Source organism: Microcebus murinus, chromosome 7 (assembly GCF_040939455.1).
Source record: "Microcebus murinus isolate Inina chromosome 7, M.murinus_Inina_mat1.0, whole genome shotgun sequence".
NCBI lineage: Eukaryota > Metazoa > Chordata > Mammalia > Primates > Cheirogaleidae > Microcebus > Microcebus murinus.
The window spans coordinates 85,928,662-85,947,576 of record NC_134110.1 but is presented as its reverse complement, the minus strand read 5'-3'; the positions used below and the strand labels follow the sequence as shown (position 1 = coordinate 85,947,576).

General features: G+C 42.4%; 1 protein-coding gene across 6 annotated transcripts in view; it reads right to left on the bottom strand.

Moving 5' to 3' along the window:
- The window catches only part of EYA1 (EYA transcriptional coactivator and phosphatase 1), a 307,766-nt gene extending 305,427 nt beyond the window's left edge, over positions 1 to 2,339 (bottom strand). For 5 of the 6 annotated variants that reach the window (XM_076005220.1, XM_076005223.1, XM_076005222.1 and 2 more), the window contains exon 1: positions 1,029 to 1,141. The gene's annotated coding sequence lies outside the window, so the exon portion shown is untranslated. Of the gene's footprint in view, positions 1 to 1,028; positions 1,142 to 2,174 lie in introns of those variants that run through there. The other variant, XM_076005221.1, reaches the window with a different exon arrangement.
- Between the last annotated feature and the right edge of the window lie 16,576 nt (positions 2,340 to 18,915).

Genomic DNA, 18,915 nt, shown 5'->3' with positions numbered 1-18,915 from the left:
TGGATCTGAACACCAATGGCACTTACTGAGCTTTAGAGACACTCAAATTCTTCTGCAAAAGACTTGTTTTCAAGTCATAATTCCTCTGTTCTATATGTGGGGAACTGATTCATCCCTGTGAAATTCTTACCTTGTGAGTTTCTGCCTATCGGCCAAGCTCACTCAGATTCTCTTTGACATATGATTCTGTAAGCCCATGACTGAGATATCCATCCCGACTGTGTGTAATATGCCAACCTAAAAACCATTACTTTAGCTTTCTTCTTTCACTGATAGAAATAATGAAGGGAAGAAAGCCAAAAGCAGAGCCATTCCTGATGAGTCAAAGAGTAGAGAAAATGACTACTAAAGACCTGGAGTAGGAGGCTAGGGAACTGAGTCTGTAACTCTGGCACTTATCAACTCTAGCATCTTGGAAAAATTAACCACCCTGAGCCTGCTTCTTCATCAGTCAAATGATATTAATGGCATCTAATAGGATAGAGAACATTGATAATGTATCCTACATATAGTACATGCTCAATAAATTATGTGTATGTAGATGATAAGCACTTTGTAAAGGATAAAAGATCATAAAACCATAATGCAGTATACTTGTCTTTAGATTTACATCCAAAAATGATTAACTACATCATATAAGTCAATTGTTTAAGGACAATTAGACACTTTTAGAAGCTGCACTTCATGCTATTAAGATAACAATTAGTAAATCAATATTGTTATTGTACCACTCTCTCTCTCTCTCTTTGCCTTTTTGTGATCTTGACTTTTTTACAGGCTAAATTCCACTACTAGATCTTTTTCACAGTTCTTATTTTGTAACCTATCTTAATTAGCACTTTCCTCTGCCTTCTCTCCACGGCCTTCGCATGGTTCCAACGAACGGTTAGACATGTTAGACTGTGCTCTCTGTCAAGCAGGGAACAGATCTGATTTAGTCTGATTTGTTCTGACATCCAAGCCCTTTGTAATCTGGCCCCAGCTACCATCCCAGCTCATCACTCTTACTCTAGGCCTCTCCTGCTCACCTGCAGCTACACCAGACTACTTCCAGATGCCCATAGTGCCAACAACTCTCCACCTGGCCAAGTCTCCTTCCACCCAGACTCCTACATAGCCTCCAAGACTCACCTAGGCTGCTCCTCCAGGAAGCCTTGCCCATGTGCTTTATCTCCCCTGGGGCACTAGTCACACTGGGTCACAATTGTCCACCAGACTGCTCCTTTAGCACAGAAACCATTTTCGTCCATGTAACAAAATGCCTGGTATATTGCATCCAGTATTGTTTTCCAATTCTGACTGAATGAACAGGCCACAGCGAGAGACACAGCACAATTAGATACTAAGTACTCTGAACAGAAGAGTGCCTGCATTGGCCGCCACGGACATCCTGCTTCTACATGAGTCCTGCACTCCCCACTGACAGCTGGGATCCTCTGTGCTGAGTACACGCTTTCTATTGATTCTTTTGAATATGTAATAAATTCATACTTCATGACAGATTTGAGTCCCTCTCAAAAAAAAAAAATCATCTGATTGTTTTTAAGAAGTCTTGGGTTTTATGAGATGACTTACCTACCTAGCAGTCAGTCTGGCTACCAGAACAAAACAATGAGGTAGGTCTTCATTAACATAAAGAAAACGGAAAACTGTGTACACAGTATGCATTATCCTGACCCACCCCTAATCCTCAAGAAAGGTAAAGCAGAGATCTTGTTTATTTTTCCTTGCTTTCCTAATTATTCACTGAAATAATAATTCCTCACCATTGTCGACCCCTCTATTTCTTTTAACTGGCCTCTTTGATTTTTGGACCAATCAAACCCCTTTGGGCCAAAGGAAAGAAATACCCGGGCCAGAACGCGCTACAAATAAATACGGGCTCGCCCGGGCTGCCCCCCAAATGCTTCCCACTGCTGGAGCTTCAAGCGCGCGAGCACATGTCTAAGACAGCAATCAAACTTCGAATAAGGCCAGGACGATCCTCCCCTCCATTCCCCGACGTCCCAATCCGTCACCACCTCCCCGAAGGGAAGCAAAGCGGCCGGGGACACGTCCCTCCACGTGCGGCGGCGCCCCACCGCTGCCGGGCCGGGTCCGGGGCGACGGCGGCACCCCGCCCGCCCGCACGCGCGGCCCCCACTATTGCGCGCCCTCCAGGTGGCTCCGCGTACCTGGCTGCGGCGCCCTCGGCGGCGAAGGCGGCCTCGGCGGCGGCCCCGGCGGGCTGGGGCGCGGGTGGCGCTCGCCGGGGTCGGCCCCCCTCCGCCGCTCCCCGGGCGCCGGTCGCCGCCCTCCTGGCCCGGGTGGGGCCGCTGACGGGCTCTCGGCCGCCGCCTCGGAGCCCAGGGGTCAGATTTAGTTTCACAACAAAGTCTGCTCGTCACCGCAGCCGCCGAGGCCAACGCCGCGCCGGCCGGGCGGGGGCGGGGCGGGAGCGCGGCCGCGCGGCGCGAAGGTGGGAAGAGGGCGCCGGGGGCCGCGCGCCCGACTTACTCGTGTCACGACTTCGGCGACGCGGGGCTGAGGAGCCGCTTCTTCTCAAAGCAAACCGAAAATGGGTAATGGAGAGGCCAGGGCAGCGCGCAGAGGGGTTCTGTCTCGGTGGTGAGGGCAAAATCCCTGCCCCGGCTTCCAGAAATTCGAGCCCGCGGTGGCTTTTTTCTTTCTTTCCTTTTTAAACGCGCCTGTGCCTCCGGGTCGAGGGGCGCCCTTGGCGCGGCTCGGAGCGCGCAGCAACACCGGGGCCGGCGCTGGCGAGGGGGGCCCTCTTCCCGGCACCCCTCGGCCTCCCGGGACCCCCACCCCAGCCCCTTCCCTGGGCCCGACTCCCCTCAGCGCCCAGCCAGAGCCTGGGCCCGCAGACCACGGCCCCGCGGGGCGTCTGGGACGCCTGGGCCCCGCAGCGTCCTCTAAGTGAGAGGCCTCAGAAACAGAAGGAGGGGTGGTGGGGTTAGCTGTGTTACCATGGGGGAGCTAGGTGGCCCTGAAGGGAAGCATGGGTGGAGTGACTTGGTGATGTTTCTTCTGGTGCGGTAGGTAGGATATAAAGGAACATTCAATCGTCCTGACACTTACTAAAACATGAGAGATTCAGATAACTTTAGAAGTGGTCTTGAAGGCATGTACTCTAACTTCTTTTTACAGATAGGGAAACTGAGGCAAAGAAGGTTAAATAGATTACCCCAAAATCGTGCGGGGGAGGGGCACGGGGGGGGGGAGGCTGGGCTTACATGCTCAGGCCTAGCCCATTATCCCGTCCTCTAAATTTTTTGTCTTTCTTTACATCAAAGAATCCCCCTTTGGGAGGGTAGAGGGAAGTTCCTCTGCTTCAGTAGCCTAATGGCAGCTAGAGAGTCTTGATTCACCCTGTAAAGTAGTTCAGTATTGGCTGAAGCATCCATTACAGGCCGGTAATCTGAGATATTCCTTCTTCAGGAACTTCCTCTTACTTGATTAGGGAATCCAATCACAAGCAGTGAAAGATATGCAAATACCTTGATGATTTGCTCTTACAAGGACTCATCACTTTTCAGTGAGCATCAAAATGTTGGCTCTTTTCTCCCTCAGATGAATTCCCTTCCCCAACCCCCACTCAATTATTCACATCAAATGAGATAATGTAAGCAAAGGGCCTCAGCAAGTATAAAGCATAGCATGAATGCAGGTATTATTGTACACACTCTTTCAAAATCGTCTAGATTCACACGCTTTCCTATTCTGTCAGTCATCGAGTATCTGTTGACTTGTGCTAGATACCATGAAGTTAGAGTCAGAACAATGAGACCTAATCCTTCACCTTCAAAGACAACAGATTATAGATTCTGAGATAAGACCAACACACAGGAAATAATTAGAAATCTGCACAAAGACTGATTTGGGGGTCCTAAACTGTTTGATGTGTATATGTATACAGATCCAGAAACTTTCTAAAATAAACCATGAATATTGGGTGAGGGAGACTTCTTGTAGAAGTCAATGCATCGATAAAGTGTTAACCCAGTAAGACTCCAATACCTTGCCCATATAGAAATATTAACCCAATTATCTAGTCGGGGAGGATGGCTTTGCCTTTTTGAATCCACTGTTTATCCTTTCTGCCCGTTCATACATATAAAGAATTTCCAGAACATAAAAAAGCAAATCTAGAGTCTCTTCAAGCTTAGGTGATCAAAAATTTTATGTCAGGAGGGGGCAGAAATAACCCCAAACTACCAAATATAAGTGTCTGCTAAAGAACTCACCAAAGGCAATGAAAGTTTCTCTTGTCAAAGACTGCAGGCATGGTATTTATTTGAAAATCATATTTTAAAAATCAGTCTTGATAATTCAGAAGTAACATATCATCTAAAATTTTTATGTATTAATACAAGAATTCTTTTGATCCTTGATCCTGGTATTTCCTAAAATTTGAGAGAACAATTCTCAAACCAAATATGTTGCCATTTTATTTTTTTAATTTCTGAAAATTAGTTTCATATGGCCTTTGCATAAAAACAGATCTAAATTTTGAACCAGTTTCTGAATTGGAAGGTGTGGAGAATTATTTCATTGTTGCTTTTTTAAAAAAATGCCATATGTTTAGAATGTTGGCAGTGTAGGCAGTACTAGATTCAGAAGTTAGAGTCAGAATTTTCTATTAAGGAAAATTATTTGCGCAAAGTACATTTATTTTAGCACAGTATAAAACTCTTCATATTCTCCAAAACAGGAGTAGCAGGAGCCAATTTATCGAGTATAATGTATTCCAGACACTTGCTGGAATAAACAATGCTCTTGGGCCCCTCAGATGCACAGCCAATAGGGAGCTGTTGACTACTTGAGGTTTTTACACATCACTCAGCCAAATCAGAAATCCAAATCCCAAATCAGTCACAGGCACACAGTGTGGATTTACAGTCCTGCCTGGGTATAGGGTCACAACCTGCAAATGAGTTATACCACCCAAGATAGGTTTATTTTTTACATAAAATATACTTAATTTTTTTATTTTACATGAATGCAAATATGAATAAAATTTTCAATAAAAATTTAAATGTCCTTTGCAACACCAAGCCAAAACACAGTAGAACCATATATTCCTAATTATCCATTTCAGAATATATATGAGAGTTTATATTAATATATTGATGTATATGTAGATATATTTATCTGTAGATTTTCCATGTAAGTAACTAATAAATGCCATAAGGACTCAATTATGTACCTGTTAGTTTATATTGGACTGAGAACATTCAGCTGTTTACATGCCATAAAATGCTAATCCTAACTGCTATCCCTAACCTACATTATGTACAATAAAGAAATGACAAAGTTTTTTGCACATGGAAGTATAAAAACCACTGGAGGTTCAAGTTATACTCTGGCTTGTTACATAAACACAGAACACATGTGACAGAAATGTACATTTAAACTCAGGTCCTATTCAGATTCTCAAATGCAGATCCACAGAAGGCAAAGGGCAAAAATCAACAGGAATTTTGTAGTTCTTTGAGCATTTATATTCTCCCTACACTGACAAGTTAGGTATGTTATGACCAATCCTGGCTCCAAAGAAATTATCTCTCTCCTTCTCCCCTCTACCCCTGTCTCACGTACACACACACTCATTTTGAAAATTCCTTTAGTTTGGCAATGTAATTTCATATAGAAGAACTTGTCAAATGCACCTAATGCAAGTTTTTCTCAAGGAGAATGAAGATCCAGCCCACTAATTAGGATCAATTATTTCTAAACATCAGTGAGATAAGACTGGACCATAGGGGAACAGCTACGAGTGAAGCCCATGCCCCAAGTGTGAGTTAAGAATCTTCTTATGTACAGGAACAATTAAAGAAACTTTTAATGGATGGATCATTTTTTCCAGTACTGGGCTTTCTTCTTTCACTTGGCTAAATCACTGAATAGGGTTAGGAGGTTAGGAATTACATTAACGCTTTCACTATAGAATGCATCTTGAAGGCACTAGAATAATAATACCAATGAAAGTTATGCACAAGACGAAAGACAGTATGTAAGCTCTAGGACCTTTATCTTATAAATAAATATATGTACTCTTTACTGGAATATCCTATAATATGAAAATTAATTTCTGTGTCTATTGGTCCTCTAAAAAATGTATGAAGTAAACCAAGGAGAAGTTTACTCATTTAGGCAGGAACTTACTAAATGTGCCATAAATTTTGACTTTTTCATACAATTTCTTGTTATATTAGGACTGTTTTTTTAAACTCGCTATTGTTGATTAATGTTAGGAAGTACATTTCCCCTTCTTGAGGCTTCTAAAGGACATCACCAGATTGTTTAATCATACTAGAAATTTTAGAGGTATGCCACAAAAGGATCTGGAGTGAAGGGAATAGTTTGCTTATATCTTTATGCAGTTATAGCTTAGGAGACCACGTGAAAAATGCAACACTTGGATTCTTGGCCAGGTTTCTACTAAAACAAAAACTTAACTTTAATTTTCAAGTGATGTTTTACCCATAGCTTATATCTCATAAATAATTACTATGGTAAATTTTATCATATATTTGATTTTTAAAAATCTGTTCTATTGAATTTTTCTTCTTAGGTAAATCTTCCAAAGTTATTGATGTACAATGTTTCTGCATATTTAACTTAATTTATCTTATTTTTCTTGTATCATTTTTTTCTCTTGGCATATATATATATATATATATATATATATATATACACATGTGTGTGTGTGTGTTTTATTGTCAACTACTGTTATAGGTAGAGCTATCCTGAGCTTCTAATTTACTTTTATCCAGATCATTCTATTTATTAACATATCCATTTGTGAGCTGGCCTTACCTTTATAAAGTGATGATATCTAACAAGTGCTTTGGGGGAATATGATTCCTCAATGTGGCAGTCACATGTCCCCCCCCCCAAAAAAAGGCAATGGCTTGATTGTACTTTTTAAATTTTATACTATCATATGACAAACAAGCATCAGATTTATTATTCTTTCTCACAAGAGAATTCAAAAAATAACCCCTTTCCTTCAAGAATAAAACTGCAGGTGAATTTTTAAAAATATTTAACATACAGCTCTTCTAGTATGGTTTAATATAGAACTGCAAGCTCTACAAGTAAACTCTAATGGCCAGCAGAATGGAGACACTTAGAAGTTTGACTCATGAAGAGTGTGGAGTTGAACCTCAAGTTTATGACTTTTAGATTGTATTTCCCCAGACATACTACTTTCACTTATCTAGGTTAAATCTCATTTGCTATTTCCTGACCATGCTTTTGGCAGATAGCTGATAGTACTTTTGTTGACTTTGGTTTACAATTGTAAATCACTATTAAACTCTTTTTTAAGAAATCTATCCCATTCTGTGAATTCTGTCATAATGCAAAAATAAAACTAAACAGGTAAATTCTTATTTCAAAAAGCCCAGGATATGAGAGCTTGGATTCAGTGAAAAGATGTAACATAAAGGGTTTATGCTATAAAAACATAGACTGTGGACTGAGGCCCATTTAGACAAAACAAGCAGCTCTCTATTGGCCAACATAAGCCTTAAGAATAGTTCTAGTGGTAGCAGTAAAGATAATTTTCCAACTTCCTTGCCTTGTAGGCCAAACCAAGCACCACTAAAGTGCCAAAATTAGTGGTAAAATTAGTGGAAAGAAGAAAGCAAATAATACATTGTTTGATAAGCATAAAATATTTAGAGTGGGGAAAATTATGTTTCCAACACTGTAATTGTCTTTATTTCTTAACATGTAACAAGAGGCACTGAAGAACTATTTTTGGTGATGAAAACCTAATGTGTCCTTGAATATTAGTCACACATTTAGAGGGCTGAATAGCTGATTGGGATTGACTTCTTTTGTTTTGCTTTGTTGTGTGTTTTTTCTATTTTGTTTTGTTTTATTCTTTGCCTCCACGTGGTTTCTGTTCTAACACCAGATATTTTGTTTGTATTGTTTTGCTAGGGCATTCTGTTCTATCAAACAAATATATTATTTTTAAACTATCCTTTAAGGAACAAAACTAAAAATTTCTTTATGGCATCACTTAAACCAGTGCTTTTACATAGTATTAAATCTATATATTAACTGAAGGATAGCCCCAAAACATATGTTTATGGGGAGCTTCAAAGGAGGGACTCTAAAGGACAAATTTTATAATTCGTTTTACAGAATTCACAGTATACTGACAACTAATGGCTATTTTATTCTGAAATCTTTGTCCCAGGATTTCATTTTTTTATTTGCTGAAGATAATGAAGTAAATGGCTAGCCTAATAATTTGCCTACATCTAACATTATATAGATATTTCCTTTCAAATCATGGAATTTATATGAGGAAAACTCAAATCATTTCACCATCAACTAAGGAAACCACTGATAATCAACTGGGGTAAAATATTTTTGGAGTAAAAATGAGTTATTCGTATACACACATATATAAACATGAACACGTATGAGCTCTGTGGTCACTGCAGTGTGATTGCCTATAGAAATTTTTAATCTTTGAAGTTATGTATAATTTTTTCAGCAGCCTCAAGTCACTAATTTAATAGTTCTGGGTCGCGTTCCAGCAACTCGAGGAATTCTTATGTGCAGTCAGATACAATCACATCGATGGAGGCAAAACAGCAGTGTGCGTTTACCTGACTCTGCTGTTGCAAGTGGATTTCCAGTGAAAATTAATCGGGAGCTGGAAATGCTGATCAAACCGTTTGCATCAGAAAGAGGAGTTTACTGTTCAAGAAATAGTTAGAACGTGGTTGCAGGGATCAAAAGTGGGTGATTCATTTGATGTGGAGAAAGAGAGAGAGAGACAGAGAGAGTGTCTGAGGTCGCGCGTCGGTCTGTGGAGACGTGGGAGGAATCGCATGACGAAAGGCCATGAAACGACTTGAGCCGGGTTCAGAGAGTTAAGCGAAATTCATCCTCAGATAGGAGGGTTTGCTTTCGTCGGTTTCGCCTTCTACCAAAATCTAGCTTCCTACGCAAGGCGCGTCTCCTTCCTCGACCTAGGAAGGTGGTGTATTTTGAGGCAGTCCTGGAAAACTCCTGGGAGCCTCCCGGGAGCTGGCACTGTGCAGGAGCGACCAGTAGCTCTGCCTGGTGGCTCTGCAATTCGATTTCGGGCCCTTTCCCCTCTCGGAGTTTTTTTTTTTTTTTCTTTCTGCTGCTTGAGAGGAAAAAAACAAAAACTGTATAAGAAACTCGAGAAGAGACTGTGGGATGCAGAACCGCACACGTGGTCCTGCAAATTGGATAGGAGGGTGGGGGAGGCAGGGAAGAGAGAAGTGAAACTAGAAATTACGGTAGAGCTGGAGAATTCGAGAATCTCCCATATTCTTTTCCAATATATATTGTTTTTGGTTCTTCACAGCCGCACTTATCCAATAAAAATGGAAGCGGGAAGATGAAGGTCTGAACGGTGACGGGTCTACAGGGACATAAATGTACAAGCAATTCGGCGGTGAGGATTTTTGCCGCGGAAACCTCAAAGGGAGATGCTGTTCCTGAGGCAGTTTCTCAGTAGTGGTAGATTATTTCCCCAAAGATTCTGAACAGTTTCTTTGTCCAAATCCATGACAGAGATGTGTAAACTCCCTCAAACAGGGCATTCAAATTTCATTCATTTAGAGAGATTTCAAGATCTCAAGAATTAGAGAAGATGAAAAGACATCTTTTTATTATATGTTTTGGGTAGCTAAACAGGTAGACAGAGAAATAAAAAAGTGGCTTACTTCTGGGAGCTGTTTTGAGTCAAAAAATGTACCTTCTTTTTGCTAAAAAGAATAGATTGTTGTAAATAAGATGAAAAGACAAACCGTCAATGTAGATGCTTCATTTGTTAAGTACAAACACACAGATTTTCTTTGCAAAGGAGAAGATAAACCAAAGTGCTACTGATGATATCTCAATCAAGTGAGGATTTAAGAAAAATTATTCCCCCCCCCAAGAATGTTGAGTTTTGTTTTTCTTTTTTAACATGTCTTGAATTAAACAAAACATGTTAACAAGATTGTAACAGAAACTCTGCATATTGTAAACACCAAAGAAGGAAATTCTAGATTGATTATATTATGGGACCTCAAAGGTTTTATTATTAGATATCGCTGAAGTAGTGGAACCAGAGGCTATCAAAGCAGTGGGACTCTGGGGGAAAAATTCTTTAGAGAACTTCCCCCTAATTAAAAAATATACTGCAAAAAAGTTGAGCTGAGTTTTATTTTCCCAGGATTCAAATATATAGGTTTTGAAGGCCAATTGCCAATTCACGAATATATCAGAATAAAATATGAGCAAATGCCAAATGCCTGTGGTTTATGTACACTACATAAAAAACACGGCTTTTTATATCCAGGTGCATAACAGAGATATAAAATGATAAATGATCCGTTGTTATGCTTTGTCGTGTATTTCTACCCATGATAGAAATTTTCCTAAGTTTCCAAATTTTTCATTTACAAACACGTGTCTAGTATTTAAAGCTTCTGAAACTGCAGCAGGCATTAGCTTGTTTCGCTTTTCGGAAATACTTGGGTAAAGATAACCAAAGAATTTCTTCTAAGTGAAGCGCGTCCTTGCTGCTTGACCTCAGGAAACAATAGGAAGTGTTTGGCCATCTCTGCAAGGATGCTGGGTGTGAAGAAAAGAGGTGAGGGGTCTTTAACTGAAGCCCAGCGTCCCACCTCTTTATGAAGCTTTGAATAAACGCCTATTTAGCACCATTTTTCGGGCGCAAGGAGAGAAAAGCAGAGAGCTGCTCTGGGTGAGCGAAATGGGGTGTGGGGGACATTTTGTCAAGTTTGGGTGAGGAAGGAAGATCAGGAAAGCCGTCTGGGACTGTTCGGTGCCACAGGGTAGGTGAGTCTGCAGCTGAGGCCTGCGAGTGGAGCGCGTGGCTCCTGCGGGCGCTGGCCCTGGCCACGCCGCCGCCCTCGCGCCCGCAGCCGCCGCGAGCGTCCGGGGCCGGGAAACCTGCTCCCTCCCAGCGGCGCCCGTTACCAGCAGCTGCTTCTGCTTAGCCCGGCGAGGATCAGTTTGCCCCAACCCACGGCCTCTCCTAGGGTTCGGTCTCCGCCCGCCCCTCCCTTTCTCCCCCGCCTCTCCCCCTAGCTCCGCAGTGGCTGCGGCGGGTCAGCGCTGTCGCGCAGTCACTGGCGCAGGTTCCCAGCTCCGGGACGGGGCAGCTAGGGGAGGGAGCAGGAGGACTGAGCCAGAGCATCGAGAGGCTTTAAGCCCACCAAGGGGGCTTAGGGGAAGGCCCTAGGGCTGTGGGATTAGGAGGCCGCAGGCGGGAAGGACGCCGGGCTAAACTAGTGCAGAAAGCTGCCTCTCCGCCAGGCTGGGCGCACCGAAAAGAAGTCGGAGGCCCGGGTGGGACAGAAGCGCTCCAGCTCCCGACACCTGTGGCGTCGGGGAGGCCCGACCCTCCGAGAGGGTGCCGGGGCGCGGCTGCCCCGGGGGGCTCGGGACACCTGGCGCGGGAGGAGCGCGGGGTGCCCCAGGGCGCAGTGGCTGGGGCGCTCGCCTCCGTGGCCCTCGCACTCCCTTTTCAGCGTCTGCTACAGGCAAACGCCCGGCAAGCGGTAGCAGACGCTCACAAAGGTTTCGATGGAAGGTGGGACCGGAACGTGGGCTCTGCAGCGCCAGGCGGTGCAGGCCGCGGGCCGGGCCACCGAGGCGGTTCTGGCTCTAACTGGCTGGAGTCGGTTTCTTCTTCGAGCACCCGGCGGGAGTGGGACCCCGAGTCGCGGCCAGAGTCGCTTGGTGAGGACGGACAGAGCCCCTGCTGTAGGGCTGTGAAGGGGCCTAAATCCGCCCGTTGCCGCGGAGGCCTGTTGGGACGGCAAGGAGGGTCAGACACTCAAGGACACGCTTCCGAAGGGCGTTTTCACCAAGTCTGTGGAAGTATTTTGGAAAACGAGCCTCTCGTGGTCGGGATGAGTTAGATTCCCGCACCCTTGCACTGTTTTGATTTGGCAGCTTAGCAGGAGAACAATGGCATCTCGCCTGCCCAGAAGTGACCAAAATGGCCTATCGGGTCCTTCTCCCCGCCCACCGGCGAGAGTAGGGGGCTCATCCGTCGGCGGAGGGCACACCCATTCGCGCCTGTGTCATATTTGACAGTTGAAAGGATCTTAGCTGTTGTGTAGTTGTCCAACCTTGCAGTTCTGCAGATAAAGAAACTGACATTCCCAGGGGTCAAGTGGCATGTGCAAGACGACAGCGCGTATGCCCGGCGTCTAGAATAAATAGTGCCTGGCGCAGGACAAGTCACTAGTAAATACGTGTGCAATGAGTGAGCACCCAGCACGGCAGTGGTAGACTCGGGATCGGAACCCAGGTCGGATTCCTAGTGCGTGCCCTTTAACCCAAGTCCAAGGGTAACCACACGCTGGGGCGTTTTCCTCCCAACTGGGTGCGCTCCAAGGCCAGGACACAGCACTCCCAAACCCGGATACCCTTTTGCTTACAGATTCCCGTGAACCCAAACCCTTCGCCCTTCGCCCTTCTTTTCTGATTTCTAAGAATCCGCGGTCTCCAGCCCCCACCCCGCCTCGGTATTCCCGCAGTTCTGGGGACTGTCTTGTGGCCAGTATCATTTCCTTACTACCAAAACGGCCGCAGGCAGAACATTACAGCGAGTAAAACCTAGTCTCCTCTCTCCTTTATGGACATCCCCCCACCCCCTTTAACCGCGGCCGGAGTACGAACCAAACGTTTCCTGGCAGGGGTGGAGCCTTTAAAGGGTCGCTTGGGGGAAGCTTGAGCATCCCTCCCCCTGCCGCCCTCCGGGAACGCACGATCTGAGTGGAACAAAAGCGTGCGTGCAGTGCATCCCAGCTTGAAGGCAAGACCCCCGGCCACGCGCCAGGAAAATTGTTGCCCTTAGCTAACGAGTCCTAGAATTTCTGGGGCTGCCACTGCCCTGTGGGACCGTGGGACACAGTCCTGGGAAGGAACGAAACAAGGCGCGGGGAAGTGCGCATTGGCCGGCACAGGTCAGCCGGTCCCGCAGTCTCCCGTTCTCTCCGCAAAGCGGGGAGGGAGATGGCTGGGCAGGGCGCAGTCCAACGACGCCCAGTTCCCGTTTACTGCAGATGCACCTTTGCTAATGCATTCAGGGAGGTTGCTAATCGTCCGTGTGTGCCAGCGATAGGGCTTCTTCCAGGTAAAGACACCCTCCCCCAGAGTGCGGATGTAGGCAGTTCCGGGAGGTGGAGAAACAGCGATTTGCGACATTTTGGAGGTTTAGATCAGCAGTTTACAGAAACACACTCTTGACAGAAAATGCTTTTACAGCTCGACACTCGTTGAGGGGCACCTGCAGGAAAGGCCGCTTCTCCCCCCTAACTCAGGGCTTGCACATCAGAAGTGCAATGATCGTTGAATGAATGTGTGACCGGCAACGTTCTTTCTCCAGTGATCCCTCCGCAGCTGTCATTTTCCCTGTTTCTATGATTGCGCTGGGACCCAAGTATACAATTTCAATGTCATGACTGTCGGCTGGGGAAGCTGTTGAAGAAACTGCTTTTCTTATCTAATACATCTCAGTTACCGGTAGGGTCTTAGAATTGGGGTTCCCTCAGATATTGTGGTTAATGTTTTCTGAGATTATCTCTGTTCGTTGTGACCAGAAAAACACGTATCCGTGTTTATATTCACAACTAAAGAATGTAAAGTAACATATACCTTTTTTTTTTTTTAACAATATAAAGAAATTGGTTTCTTTAGAAGGAAAATGGGAGAAATACTCCCAGATCTATTTACTGGTAATGAATTTGGGCAGTACATAATGTCTAGAGAAATAGTCACTGTAGTGGAAATACTACAGCAGCAAAACTACTTTGGCGATGCAACTATCTTTTTCAAATATCCCCTATACTATCGCTGTACCTGTGCATGAGTTCAGGAACCTCAAATATTTCCATTTTCTTATATTAGCAAAGGTTCTGGAAAATACTACAAATCATTCAAGGAAGAAAAAAAATGAAGAATGACAGTTTCTAAGACTAGCTGTAGACACCTGCAAATTTCTCATTTTCCTGAGGTTAAGCTTTGCTTTCTTTTTCTGTTGCAATTTAAACTTGAAAAAATATTTGTAGGTAATATTGAATTCTTGGTCCCACATCTCTCAACAAAGAGATTTTGTCTTGCCTCTACCAACGTATTTTGCAATAATGGTTTTTTCATTTTTCACCTTTTAGTGCCATACACCCTGGATTCTTAGTGTTCTTTGAGCATATATTGTCAATATGTGCATTGAAGGAATGTAAAAAAAAAAATCTCCCTTTGGCCAGCCAATCTGTGGAGTCTGCAGGGATGCACAGTGCTGCTAATTCCTCTGAGCTCCGTCTGTGGGAATGATGAAGCGTCACCATTATGGAGAATTGTGATGTTAAATTAATTAGGTTTTTCCATTATACTGCAGTCTTCTGGAGATGGTTGCCATTTTCCCTTTAAATGTCATTATTTCTAGATCTAGTTAGCAGCTGATGCAATTAGAGAGGAGATAATGTAAATTTAACAACACAAATAACACTGTCTTTCATGTATGTCAAAAAACGCATGAAGATACAGCCCAGCCAAGTTGTACCTGCTCTCCGTAAACAAGCGATGTAACTCTGGTACTTGAAACGAATAAACTAAAACCAGCCAGTGTGCACTTGGATTCTTTTCTTCAGTAAATTCTTGAATCAATACTTTTGTTTCATGTTTTCATGTTCTCAGTAATGTTAAAGTATCCAGTTACAAACTCTTGCCAGTAAGAAAGAAAATATGCCCTGCTGTGCACCCTTCTAAACACTTTTAAAGAATCATGATTTCTTTTCATTTGGAATTATGATTTTGATTGTCTGCTGTATCTTTGCAATCTCAGATCAATAATGAGTGGACACACTTAATTCCCTACACTAATCACCTGAGTTGAAAAACAGGGTCACGTTAGCAGACCCAGTAGCGTCTCTGATCTTGTACAAAAAGGGCACATATAAGCATAAAACTAACAATAATTATGATACTTATTCTACCACTGCAGAAACAGATCAGAAGGACTGGTAGGCTAATGAATCTATACAGCAAGTATTAAAAACAGATGTATTCCTGTTGCATTAGAGAGTAGCAATGTATTACTAATAGATGGTAAACTACACATTCTAATAAAAATAGTGCAATATAATTTTTAAAAATTATTCTACCTTTCAAGGAATATTAATTTTATAGTTAACAAAAATTTTGGTACTCAATATCCAATAATTCTAGCACCAATATTTAAACAGATCACACAGATCACAAATGAAAGCCCTTTTGTCCACAAATAGTTGTGTTTTGTTTGCTGGAGCTATTTTCAGCTTTTCCCTTTTGTTTCCTACGAAATAGCTAAAACGTTTTTAATTGTCCATAAGGGGCACTGCAAGATACAATTTAACTAATGCAAATCACAGCTCGCTTAGATGGAGGGGATCCAGGTACACCGTTGGCCTTTTAATTGCATTTGTGGGTTTTCCGTGACAGTTGAACGGGTGTTGAAGTCTGGGTTATGTGCCGCTTCTTCAAAGAGATGTACGTAACGAAGTGCCCTGGCCATCATTCCCTCCTCCTTCCCCGGGTGCGTGTGTTTGGGCGGAGGATCACAGCAACACTTTGACCGAGGGTTGTGTGTGGCCTGGATGGCAAGACAGCTGGAGATCAGGGATGCTTTGGTGCGCAGAGAACGGGCGTGCCCAGGTGACAATAGGCGCAGGCACCCGCAGACAGTGACAACGCCCAAAGCTGCCTCCAATTCAAGATCTTATACTCTTGTCCAAATGCACACGAAAGCCTTTAGGTACTATCAATAGTCCTGGAATCTACTGTACTTTGAACTGCGAACGTGTCTGGTTGATGGAAATTTACAGTTTAGTAAATACTTGGGTTGAGGATAGGGAACAGAACGATTAAGTCGAAAAATCGAATTAAAATAAACATTGTATTATCAGATAGCCCAAATATGTCACCAGCAATCAGAAAGTCATACTGTCTGTCACCCCCATCCTTTTTCTACGTCTTTTCTCTTTTATGCCATGTTCCCAAAGCAACATTGTCCTTTACTTTCAAAAGGGAGGATCTAGATTTTGGACCTTTGAAAACTATTCTTCCAGACCTACTGAAGATGTAAATCAGATGTGTGTGTGTGTGTGTGTGTGTGTGTGTGTGTGTGTGTGTGTGTGTGTGTGTGTGTGTGAGAGAGAGAGAGAGAGAGAAAGAGAGAGAGAGAGAGAGAGAGAGAGAGAGAGAGAGAGAGAGAGAGAGAATGAATATGAATGAGATGCTTACATTTGAAGGAGTCTGCCCCTCCCTTCCCCCCCTTTTTTTTCAGTAGAGGGAGGAAAAAAATGGTGAAATTCTCTGCAACACACGCTATAAATTGCCTTTTGCTGAAAGTTTTAATACTTAATTTAAAGTCAAAGGACATTTTCTTGACTACTTTAGTTCTTGCTGTTCATCTGGGAGAAAATCCAGGTGGCAAATTTAATGTAATTCAGTAAAATTTTCCAGTGAGCCTTGTTTAAAGCAAATATCTTGAGTGCAGCAGGTACTTTTAGACGAAAATCAAAATCTGTTTTTGTTGACATAAAAAGCAACTGGCATTCATTCAAATATTCATTAGTTCAGAACTTTTAAAAAGGGGATAAAGTGAGTATTCAGAGGAGGAAATGAAATGGATGAATAATTATGAGCAGGATCTGCAGGTAGTAAAGTTCTTCAGGATAACTTCTGGATAATCTTATCTCTCAAGTAATATTTAAAGTTGGCTGGGGGAATCAACTCTTGATGCTTTTGTATTGTGAACTATATAGTTAACAAATCCAGGACTTCTGAAAAGACAAAAAAAAAATAATAAAAAGGTGGATTCTGACACTTAAAAAAATTAATCACTTTACATTAGCCTAAAAGGAAAATGTGATGACTCATTCAAGGAAAGTTCTTACTCTTTTCTGATTTGTAACCTGCTTGGAAATACTGTTAATAATTGCATTAACTACTTTCTGATTCTATTTAGATACATTTGCAAAGAAATTCTGCAGAATGCACAAGGAATCCACCTTGTTTTTAAAAACAAAAAAATGTTCCTAGTGTAGTTAATACTTTTTTTTTTTTCCACCAGAGATGTGATGAAACCAAGCCTCAGAACATTTTTTAATGTTGATAGAGCAGGCTTGAAAAAACTTGTCATATAAATCAAACTGTTCTGGGGGCCAAGCGGTGTTGTTTTTAAACCACAGAGTGGGGCAATGGGTGTGGTTATGCACATGGTTGAATGGTGAATGTATAGATTAAAATACATTTTGCCACACTAGTTTCCAGAGGATTGTTTTGGCCTGGTGTTCTAAACCGTGAGCCAAAACTTTGGTCAGTATTTTGACAACAGAGCCAGGAAAAACAAAAAGGCTTAGCCTGTGAAAAAGAAATGAAGATGTAGTGAAGGAAAACAGTAGTCCCTCTGCCACTGCCTTACTCAATCCATATGTGGGCTTAAACACAGGAAATACCCACCATTCACCGCAATCAAGCCAGAGGCTTGTGCATCAGAAAGTGCCTTGTGGAACTAATTGGACTCTATTAAGATTGTCATTGACATGGGAAAGCATTTTGAAATTTTAAATCAGAACATGCAATGTACATAGAAAAAGATAACAGTCACATTGTTGATTCAGGACTACAAATGTAGGCATAATACACATATGGACATGCACGTTTTTTGTGCTTTATTGAGTGATGTACTGTATTAATTATCATTCAGGAGCATGTTTATCTTCCTTCACTTTATATGTTTACTTTTAATCTATGATCTTTCCAGAATGGGCATATTTCACTGTGTTTTGGCACTAGCTCATAAGGCAGAGAAAATCCAAGCATTGCCAATTTAAAACAATAATCAACAAAGTTCGTGGTACTTGCCATAACAGCAAAGTTTAGAGAAAAAAAAAAAAAACATAGTTTGAAATAATGGAACTTACAGGGAACTTTTCACTCATGATATTGGGCAAAAACACGTATAGCGTAAGTATTCACACACACAAAACTATGCTAACAAAGCTTTGGGAAAGAGTATATTTTAGCATTTTCATTACAGATGTCTTTAAAATTTACCCCAAATAAGGAAGCTTACCCTCCCTTTGTTCTTGCTGCACTCCATCATATTTTTACTTTGAAGAGTTATCATATGTGCTTAGCTATGACAACTGTCTCAATGTTAGGGTTGTCAATCACATTTGTTTTATAGATAAGGTTAACTCATTGCTGATATTCTTGGATCTGAAATCTGTATTTAGTTTGCTTTTCTAAAAATATAATTTCCCACGATTATGAAGAACATGTTGTATTTCATCTACCTAAAAGGGTTAGATGTATTGTGTAGTCACTTAATATTTCTTTTCTAGGAAAGGTGACAATAGCCATAACCACAATCTATATTAGAAGATAATTGAGGATAAATATAGACAAGATGATCTCTCACCTAATTTCTCAGTCCAATGTTTACTGCCATTTTTTAGTAGGAAGCTTCTTTATTTTCTTGGTTTCAAAATGTCTTCTTTGTCATGGGTCACTTCTAGTGTAGTTCAGCATTTCTCTAATTTCAAAAACACAATGATTGCAACTAGGAAGGGTATGTAATTTGTGTTCATGAAACTTAGATTTACCATGAAAATTTTGCCAAAGGGGAATGCAGGACATGCAACAAATCATTGGAAAGCTTTGATTTGTGTGTGTGTGTGTGTGTGTGTGTGTGTGTGTGTGTGTGTAAGTACCTTTATAATCCTAGTGTCATAAAAATTTCAATCCCACCCTCTGATTGCCAGGTTCTTTACATGAATTCTGAGAGCTAGGATTTTTATATAAATTAACTCATTTTATCCTCACACCAACTCTTTGGAGAAGGTATAT